The sequence below is a fragment of the Misgurnus anguillicaudatus genome, chromosome 21 (assembly GCF_027580225.2).
Source record: "Misgurnus anguillicaudatus chromosome 21, ASM2758022v2, whole genome shotgun sequence".
In the NCBI taxonomy this organism is placed as follows: domain Eukaryota; kingdom Metazoa; phylum Chordata; class Actinopteri; order Cypriniformes; family Cobitidae; genus Misgurnus; species Misgurnus anguillicaudatus.
In genome coordinates, this window is record NC_073357.2 from 18,030,687 (window position 1) to 18,037,500 (window position 6,814).

At 47.8% G+C, this 6,814-nt stretch overlaps 1 long non-coding RNA gene and 27 other non-coding genes across 29 annotated transcripts in view; 1 reads left to right on the top strand and 27 right to left on the bottom strand.

Annotated features, from left to right (window-relative positions):
• Nucleotides 1-6,814, top strand: part of LOC129437069 (uncharacterized) — a 363,412-nt gene that overhangs the window by 104,745 nt on the left and 251,853 nt on the right. The window lies entirely within an intron of this gene.
• Nucleotides 99-217, bottom strand: LOC141356741 (5S ribosomal RNA). The gene has a single exon (XR_012363205.1). It is a non-coding gene; the product is annotated as a 5S ribosomal RNA (ribosomal RNA).
• On the bottom strand, nt 359-477 carry LOC141356742 (5S ribosomal RNA). The gene has a single exon (XR_012363206.1). It is a non-coding gene; the product is annotated as a 5S ribosomal RNA (ribosomal RNA).
• LOC141356743 (5S ribosomal RNA) lies at nt 606-724 on the bottom strand. The gene has a single exon (XR_012363207.1). It is a non-coding gene; the product is annotated as a 5S ribosomal RNA (ribosomal RNA).
• Nucleotides 866-984, bottom strand: LOC141356744 (5S ribosomal RNA). Its single transcript, XR_012363208.1, has one exon. It is a non-coding gene; the product is annotated as a 5S ribosomal RNA (ribosomal RNA).
• On the bottom strand, nt 1,105-1,223 carry LOC141356745 (5S ribosomal RNA). The gene has a single exon (XR_012363209.1). It is a non-coding gene; the product is annotated as a 5S ribosomal RNA (ribosomal RNA).
• Nucleotides 1,353-1,471, bottom strand: LOC141356746 (5S ribosomal RNA). Its single transcript, XR_012363210.1, has one exon. It is a non-coding gene; the product is annotated as a 5S ribosomal RNA (ribosomal RNA).
• On the bottom strand, nt 1,613-1,731 carry LOC141356747 (5S ribosomal RNA). Its single transcript, XR_012363211.1, has one exon. It is a non-coding gene; the product is annotated as a 5S ribosomal RNA (ribosomal RNA).
• LOC141356748 (5S ribosomal RNA) lies at nt 1,853-1,971 on the bottom strand. The gene has a single exon (XR_012363212.1). It is a non-coding gene; the product is annotated as a 5S ribosomal RNA (ribosomal RNA).
• LOC141356750 (5S ribosomal RNA) lies at nt 2,101-2,219 on the bottom strand. Its single transcript, XR_012363214.1, has one exon. It is a non-coding gene; the product is annotated as a 5S ribosomal RNA (ribosomal RNA).
• Nucleotides 2,340-2,458, bottom strand: LOC141356751 (5S ribosomal RNA). Its single transcript, XR_012363215.1, has one exon. It is a non-coding gene; the product is annotated as a 5S ribosomal RNA (ribosomal RNA).
• Nucleotides 2,600-2,718, bottom strand: LOC141356752 (5S ribosomal RNA). The gene has a single exon (XR_012363216.1). It is a non-coding gene; the product is annotated as a 5S ribosomal RNA (ribosomal RNA).
• LOC141356753 (5S ribosomal RNA) lies at nt 2,860-2,978 on the bottom strand. The gene has a single exon (XR_012363217.1). It is a non-coding gene; the product is annotated as a 5S ribosomal RNA (ribosomal RNA).
• On the bottom strand, nt 3,107-3,225 carry LOC141356754 (5S ribosomal RNA). The gene has a single exon (XR_012363218.1). It is a non-coding gene; the product is annotated as a 5S ribosomal RNA (ribosomal RNA).
• On the bottom strand, nt 3,367-3,485 carry LOC141356755 (5S ribosomal RNA). The gene has a single exon (XR_012363219.1). It is a non-coding gene; the product is annotated as a 5S ribosomal RNA (ribosomal RNA).
• On the bottom strand, nt 3,627-3,745 carry LOC141356756 (5S ribosomal RNA). The gene has a single exon (XR_012363220.1). It is a non-coding gene; the product is annotated as a 5S ribosomal RNA (ribosomal RNA).
• On the bottom strand, nt 3,887-4,005 carry LOC141356757 (5S ribosomal RNA). The gene has a single exon (XR_012363221.1). It is a non-coding gene; the product is annotated as a 5S ribosomal RNA (ribosomal RNA).
• On the bottom strand, nt 4,147-4,265 carry LOC141356758 (5S ribosomal RNA). Its single transcript, XR_012363222.1, has one exon. It is a non-coding gene; the product is annotated as a 5S ribosomal RNA (ribosomal RNA).
• Nucleotides 4,394-4,512, bottom strand: LOC141356759 (5S ribosomal RNA). The gene has a single exon (XR_012363223.1). It is a non-coding gene; the product is annotated as a 5S ribosomal RNA (ribosomal RNA).
• Nucleotides 4,654-4,772, bottom strand: LOC141356761 (5S ribosomal RNA). Its single transcript, XR_012363225.1, has one exon. It is a non-coding gene; the product is annotated as a 5S ribosomal RNA (ribosomal RNA).
• LOC141356762 (5S ribosomal RNA) lies at nt 4,914-5,032 on the bottom strand. The gene has a single exon (XR_012363226.1). It is a non-coding gene; the product is annotated as a 5S ribosomal RNA (ribosomal RNA).
• LOC141356763 (5S ribosomal RNA) lies at nt 5,174-5,292 on the bottom strand. Its single transcript, XR_012363227.1, has one exon. It is a non-coding gene; the product is annotated as a 5S ribosomal RNA (ribosomal RNA).
• On the bottom strand, nt 5,434-5,552 carry LOC141356764 (5S ribosomal RNA). Its single transcript, XR_012363228.1, has one exon. It is a non-coding gene; the product is annotated as a 5S ribosomal RNA (ribosomal RNA).
• On the bottom strand, nt 5,681-5,799 carry LOC141356765 (5S ribosomal RNA). Its single transcript, XR_012363229.1, has one exon. It is a non-coding gene; the product is annotated as a 5S ribosomal RNA (ribosomal RNA).
• LOC141356766 (5S ribosomal RNA) lies at nt 5,920-6,038 on the bottom strand. Its single transcript, XR_012363230.1, has one exon. It is a non-coding gene; the product is annotated as a 5S ribosomal RNA (ribosomal RNA).
• On the bottom strand, nt 6,180-6,298 carry LOC141356767 (5S ribosomal RNA). Its single transcript, XR_012363231.1, has one exon. It is a non-coding gene; the product is annotated as a 5S ribosomal RNA (ribosomal RNA).
• LOC141356768 (5S ribosomal RNA) lies at nt 6,440-6,558 on the bottom strand. Its single transcript, XR_012363232.1, has one exon. It is a non-coding gene; the product is annotated as a 5S ribosomal RNA (ribosomal RNA).
• Nucleotides 6,700-6,814, bottom strand: part of LOC141356769 (5S ribosomal RNA) — a 119-nt gene continuing 4 nt past the window's right edge. The window contains exon 1 of the ribosomal RNA XR_012363233.1: nt 6,700-6,814. This exon is cut by the window's right edge and continues 4 nt beyond it. This is a non-coding gene — a ribosomal RNA (5S ribosomal RNA).

Here is a 6,814-nt window from a genome sequence, read left to right on the forward strand (position 1 = left end):
AACGCCATGCCATCGGCGAACGCTTACAGAAAGGATGCATTTCTGGAAAAAAATTATATGAATAAATAATTAAATAATTAATTAAATAAAGAATTAAATGCTTACAGCACCTGGTATTCCCAGGCGGTCTCCCATCCAAGTACTAACCAGGCCCGACCCTGCTTGGCTTCCGAGATCAGACGAGAGCGGGCGTGCTCAGGGTGGTGTGGCCGTAAGCGAGCGCTGACTCGATTCGAGAGCCACTTCAAGACTAATGTGGCAACGCCATGCCATCGGCGAACGCTTACAGAAAGGATGCATTTCTGGAAAAAAATTATATGAATAAATAATTAAATAATTAATTAAATAAAGAATTAAATGCTTACAGCACCTGGTATTCCCAGGCGGTCTCCCATCCAAGTACTAACCAGGCCCGACCCTGCTTGGCTTCCGAGATCAGACGAGAGCGGGCGTGCTCAGGGTGGTGTGGCCGTAAGCGAGCGCTGACTCGATTCGAGAGCCACTTCAAGACTAATGTGGCAACGCCATGCCATCGGCGAACGCTTACAGAAAGGATGCATTTCTGGAAAAAATTATATGAATAAATAATTAAATAATTAATTAAATGCTTACAGCACCTGGTATTCCCAGGCGGTCTCCCATCCAAGTACTAACCAGGCCCGACCCTGCTTGGCTTCCGAGATCAGACGAGAGCGGGCGTGCTCAGGGTGGTGTGGCCGTAAGCGAGCGCTGACTCGATTCGAGAGCCACTTCAAGACTAATGTGGCAACGCCATGCCATCGGCGAACGCTTACAGAAAGGATGCATTTCTGGAAAAAAATTATATGAATAAATAATTAAATAATTAATTAAATAAAGAATTAAATGCTTACAGCACCTGGTATTCCCAGGCGGTCTCCCATCCAAGTACTAACCAGGCCCGACCCTGCTTGGCTTCCGAGATCAGACGAGAGCGGGCGTGCTCAGGGTGGTGTGGCCGTAAGCGAGCGCTGACTCGATTCGAGAGCCACTTCAAGACTAATGTGGCAACGCCATGCCATCGGCGAACGCTTACAGAAAGGATGCATTTCTGGAAAAAATTATATGAATAAATAATTAATTAAATGCTTACAGCACCTGGTATTCCCAGGCGGTCTCCCATCCAAGTACTAACCAGGCCCGACCCTGCTTGGCTTCCGAGATCAGACGAGAGCGGGCGTGCTCAGGGTGGTGTGGCCGTAAGCGAGCGCTGACTCGATTCGAGAGCCACTTCAAGACTAATGTGGCAACGCCATGCCATCGGCGAACGCTTACAGAAAGGATGCATTTCTGGAAAAAAATTATATGAATAAATAATTAAATAATTAATTAAATGCTTACAGCACCTGGTATTCCCAGGCGGTCTCCCATCCAAGTACTAACCAGGCCCGACCCTGCTTGGCTTCCGAGATCAGACGAGAGCGGGCGTGCTCAGGGTGGTGTGGCCGTAAGCGAGCGCTGACTCGATTCGAGAGCCACTTCAAGACTAATGTGGCAACGCCATGCCATCGGCGAACGCTTACAGAAAGGATGCATTTCTGGAAAAAAATTATATGAATAAATAATTAAATAATTAATTAAATAAAGAATTAAATGCTTACAGCACCTGGTATTCCCAGGCGGTCTCCCATCCAAGTACTAACCAGGCCCGACCCTGCTTGGCTTCCGAGATCAGACGAGAGCGGGCGTGCTCAGGGTGGTGTGGCCGTAAGCGAGCGCTGACTCGATTCGAGAGCCACTTCAAGACTAATGTGGCAACGCCATGCCATCGGCGAACGCTTACAGAAAGGATGCATTTCTGGAAAAAAATTATATGAATAAATAATTAATTAAATGCTTACAGCACCTGGTATTCCCAGGCGGTCTCCCATCCAAGTACTAACCAGGCCCGACCCTGCTTGGCTTCCGAGATCAGACGAGAGCGGGCGTGCTCAGGGTGGTGTGGCCGTAAGCGAGCGCTGACTCGATTCGAGAGCCACTTCAAGACTAATGTGGCAACGCCATGCCATCGGCGAACGCTTACAGAAAGGATGCATTTCTGGAAAAAAATTATATGAATAAATAATTAAATAATTACTTAAATGCTTACAGCACCTGGTATTCCCAGGCGGTCTCCCATCCAAGTACTAACCAGGCCCGACCCTGCTTGGCTTCCGAGATCAGACGAGAGCGGGCGTGCTCAGGGTGGTGTGGCCGTAAGCGAGCGCTGACTCGATTCGAGAGCCACTTCAAGACTAATGTGGCAACGCCATGCCATCGGCGAACGCTTACAGAAAGGATGCATTTCTGGAAAAAATTATATGAATAAATAATTAATTAAATGCTTACAGCACCTGGTATTCCCAGGCGGTCTCCCATCCAAGTACTAACCAGGCCCGACCCTGCTTGGCTTCCGAGATCAGACGAGAGCGGGCGTGCTCAGGGTGGTGTGGCCGTAAGCGAGCGCTGACTCGATTCGAGAGCCACTTCAAGACTAATGTGGCAACGCCATGCCATCGGCGAACGCTTACAGAAAGGATGCATTTCTGGAAAAAAATTATATGAATAAATAATTAAATAATTAATTAAATAAAGAATTAAATGCTTACAGCACCTGGTATTCCCAGGCGGTCTCCCATCCAAGTACTAACCAGGCCCGACCCTGCTTGGCTTCCGAGATCAGACGAGAGCGGGCGTGCTCAGGGTGGTGTGGCCGTAAGCGAGCGCTGACTCGATTCGAGAGCCACTTCAAGACTAATGTGGCAACGCCATGCCATCGGCGAACGCTTACAGAAAGGATGCATTTCTGGAAAAAAATTATATGAATAAATAATTAAATAATTAATTAAATAAAGAATTAAATGCTTACAGCACCTGGTATTCCCAGGCGGTCTCCCATCCAAGTACTAACCAGGCCCGACCCTGCTTGGCTTCCGAGATCAGACGAGAGCGGGCGTGCTCAGGGTGGTGTGGCCGTAAGCGAGCGTTGACTCGATTCGAGAGCCACTTCAAGACTAATGTGGCAACGCCATGCCATCGGCGAACGCTTACAGAAAGGATGCATTTCTGGAAAAAATTATATGAATAAATAATTAAATAATTAATTAAATGCTTACAGCACCTGGTATTCCCAGGCGGTCTCCCATCCAAGTACTAACCAGGCCCGACCCTGCTTGGCTTCCGAGATCAGACGAGAGCGGGCGTGCTCAGGGTGGTGTGGCCGTAAGCGAGCGCTGACTCGATTCGAGAGCCACTTCAAGACTAATGTGGCAACGCCATGCCATCGGCGAACGCTTACAGAAAGGATGCATTTCTGGAAAAAAATTATATGAATAAATAATTAAATAATTAATTAAATAAAGAATTAAATGCTTACAGCACCTGGTATTCCCAGGCGGTCTCCCATCCAAGTACTAACCAGGCCCGACCCTGCTTGGCTTCCGAGATCAGACGAGAGCGGGCGTGCTCAGGGTGGTGTGGCCGTAAGCGAGCGCTGACTCGATTCGAGAGCCACTTCAAGACTAATGTGGCAACGCCATGCCATCGGCGAACGCTTACAGAAAGGATGCATTTCTGGAAAAAAATTATATGAATAAATAATTAAATAATTAATTAAATAAAGAATTAAATGCTTACAGCACCTGGTATTCCCAGGCGGTCTCCCATCCAAGTACTAACCAGGCCCGACCCTGCTTGGCTTCCGAGATCAGACGAGAGCGGGCGTGCTCAGGGTGGTGTGGCCGTAAGCGAGCGCTGACTCGATTCGAGAGCCACTTCAAGACTAATGTGGCAACGCCATGCCATCGGCGAACGCTTACAGAAAGGATGCATTTCTGGAAAAAAATTATATGAATAAATAATTAAATAATTAATTAAATAAAGAATTAAATGCTTACAGCACCTGGTATTCCCAGGCGGTCTCCCATCCAAGTACTAACCAGGCCCGACCCTGCTTGGCTTCCGAGATCAGACGAGAGCGGGCGTGCTCAGGGTGGTGTGGCCGTAAGCGAGCGCTGACTCGATTCGAGAGCCACTTCAAGACTAATGTGGCAACGCCATGCCATCGGCGAACGCTTACAGAAAGGATGCATTTCTGGAAAAAAATTATATGAATAAATAATTAAATAATTAATTAAATAAAGAATTAAATGCTTACAGCACCTGGTATTCCCAGGCGGTCTCCCATCCAAGTACTAACCAGGCCCGACCCTGCTTGGCTTCCGAGATCAGACGAGAGCGGGCGTGCTCAGGGTGGTGTGGCCGTAAGCGAGCGTTGACTCGATTCGAGAGCCACTTCAAGACTAATGTGGCAACGCCATGCCATCGGCGAACGCTTACAGAAAGGATGCATTTCTGGAAAAAATTATATGAATAAATAATTAAATAATTAATTAAATGCTTACAGCACCTGGTATTCCCAGGCGGTCTCCCATCCAAGTACTAACCAGGCCCGACCCTGCTTGGCTTCCGAGATCAGACGAGAGCGGGCGTGCTCAGGGTGGTGTGGCCGTAAGCGAGCGCTGACTCGATTCGAGAGCCACTTCAAGACTAATGTGGCAACGCCATGCCATCGGCGAACGCTTACAGAAAGGATGCATTTCTGGAAAAAAATTATATGAATAAATAATTAAATAATTAATTAAATAAAGAATTAAATGCTTACAGCACCTGGTATTCCCAGGCGGTCTCCCATCCAAGTACTAACCAGGCCCGACCCTGCTTGGCTTCCGAGATCAGACGAGAGCGGGCGTGCTCAGGGTGGTGTGGCCGTAAGCGAGCGCTGGCTCGATTCGAGAGCCACTTCAAGACTAATGTGGCAACGCCATGCCATCGGCGAACGCTTACAGAAAGGATGCATTTCTGGAAAAAAATTATATGAATAAATAATTAAATAATTAATTAAATAAAGAATTAAATGCTTACAGCACCTGGTATTCCCAGGCGGTCTCCCATCCAAGTACTAACCAGGCCCGACCCTGCTTGGCTTCCGAGATCAGACGAGAGCGGGCGTGCTCAGGGTGGTGTGGCCGTAAGCGAGCGCTGACTCGATTCGAGAGCCACTTCAAGACTAATGTGGCAACGCCATGCCATCGGCGAACGCTTACAGAAAGGATGCATTTCTTGAAAAAAATTATATGAATAAATAATTAAATAATTAATTAAATAAAGAATTAAATGCTTACAGCACCTGGTATTCCCAGGCGGTCTCCCATCCAAGTACTAACCAGGCCCGACCCTGCTTGGCTTCCGAGATCAGACGAGAGCGGGCGTGCTCAGGGTGGTGTGGCCGTAAGCGAGCGCTGACTCGATTCGAGAGCCACTTCAAGACTAATGCGGCAACGCCATGCCATCGGCGAACGCTTACAGAAAGGATGCATTTCTGGAAAAAAATTATATGAATAAATAATTAAATAATTAATTAAATAAAGAATAAAATGCTTACAGCACCTGGTATTCCCAGGCGGTCTCCCATCCAAGTACTAACCAGGCCCGACCCTGCTTGGCTTCCGAGATCAGACGAGAGCGGGCGTGCTCAGGGTGGTGTGGCCGTAAGCGAGCGCTGACTCGATTCGAGAGCCACTTCAAGACTAATGTGGCAACGCCATGCCATCGGCGAACGCTTACAGAAAGGATGCATTTCTGGAAAAAAATATATGAATAAATAATTAAATAATTAATTAAATGCTTACAGCACCTGGTATTCCCAGGCGGTCTCCCATCCAAGTACTAACCAGGCCCGACCCTGCTTGGCTTCCGAGATCAGACGAGAGCGGGCGTGCTCAGGGTGGTGTGGCCGTAAGCGAGCGCTGACTCGATTCGAGAGCCACTTCAAGACTAATGTGGCAACGCCATGCCATCGGCGAACGCTTACAGAAAGGATGCATTTCTGGAAAAAATTATATGAATAAATAATTAATTAAATGCTTACAGCACCTGGTATTCCCAGGCGGTCTCCCATCCAAGTACTAACCAGGCCCGACCCTGCTTGGCTTCCGAGATCAGACGAGAGCGGGCGTGCTCAGGGTGGTGTGGCCGTAAGCGAGCGCTGGCTCGATTCGAGAGCCACTTCAAGACTAATGTGGCAACGCCATGCCATCGGCGAACGCTTACAGAAAGGATGCATTTCTGGAAAAAAATTATATGAATAAATTATTAAATAATTAATTAAATAAAGAATTAAATGCTTACAGCACCTGGTATTCCCAGGCGGTCTCCCATCCAAGTACTAACCAGGCCCGACCCTGCTTGGCTTCCGAGATCAGACGAGAGCGGGCGTGCTCAGGGTGGTGTGGCCGTAAGCGAGCGCTGACTCGATTCGAGAGCCACTTCAAGACTAATGTGGCAACGCCATGCCATCGGCGAACGTTAACAGAAAGGATGCATTTCTGGAAAAAAATTATATGAATAAATAATTAAATAATTAATTAAATAAAGAATTAAATGCTTACAGCACCTGGTATTCCCAGGCGGTCTCCCATCCAAGTACTAACCAGGCCCGACCCTGCTTGGCTTCCGAGATCAGACGAGAGCGGGCGTGCTCAGGGTGGTGTGGCCGTAAGCGAGCGCTGACTCGATTCGAGAGCCACTTCAAGACTAATGTGGCAACGCCATGCCATCGGCGAACGCTTACAGAAAGGATGCATTTCTGGAAAAAAATTATATGAATAAATAATTAAATAATTAATTAAATAAAGAATTAAATGCTTACAGCACCTGGTATTCCCAGGCGGTCTCCCATCCAAGTACTAACCAGGCCCGACCCTGCTTGGCTTCCGAGATCAGACGAGAGCGGGCGTGCTCAGGGTGGTGTGGCCGT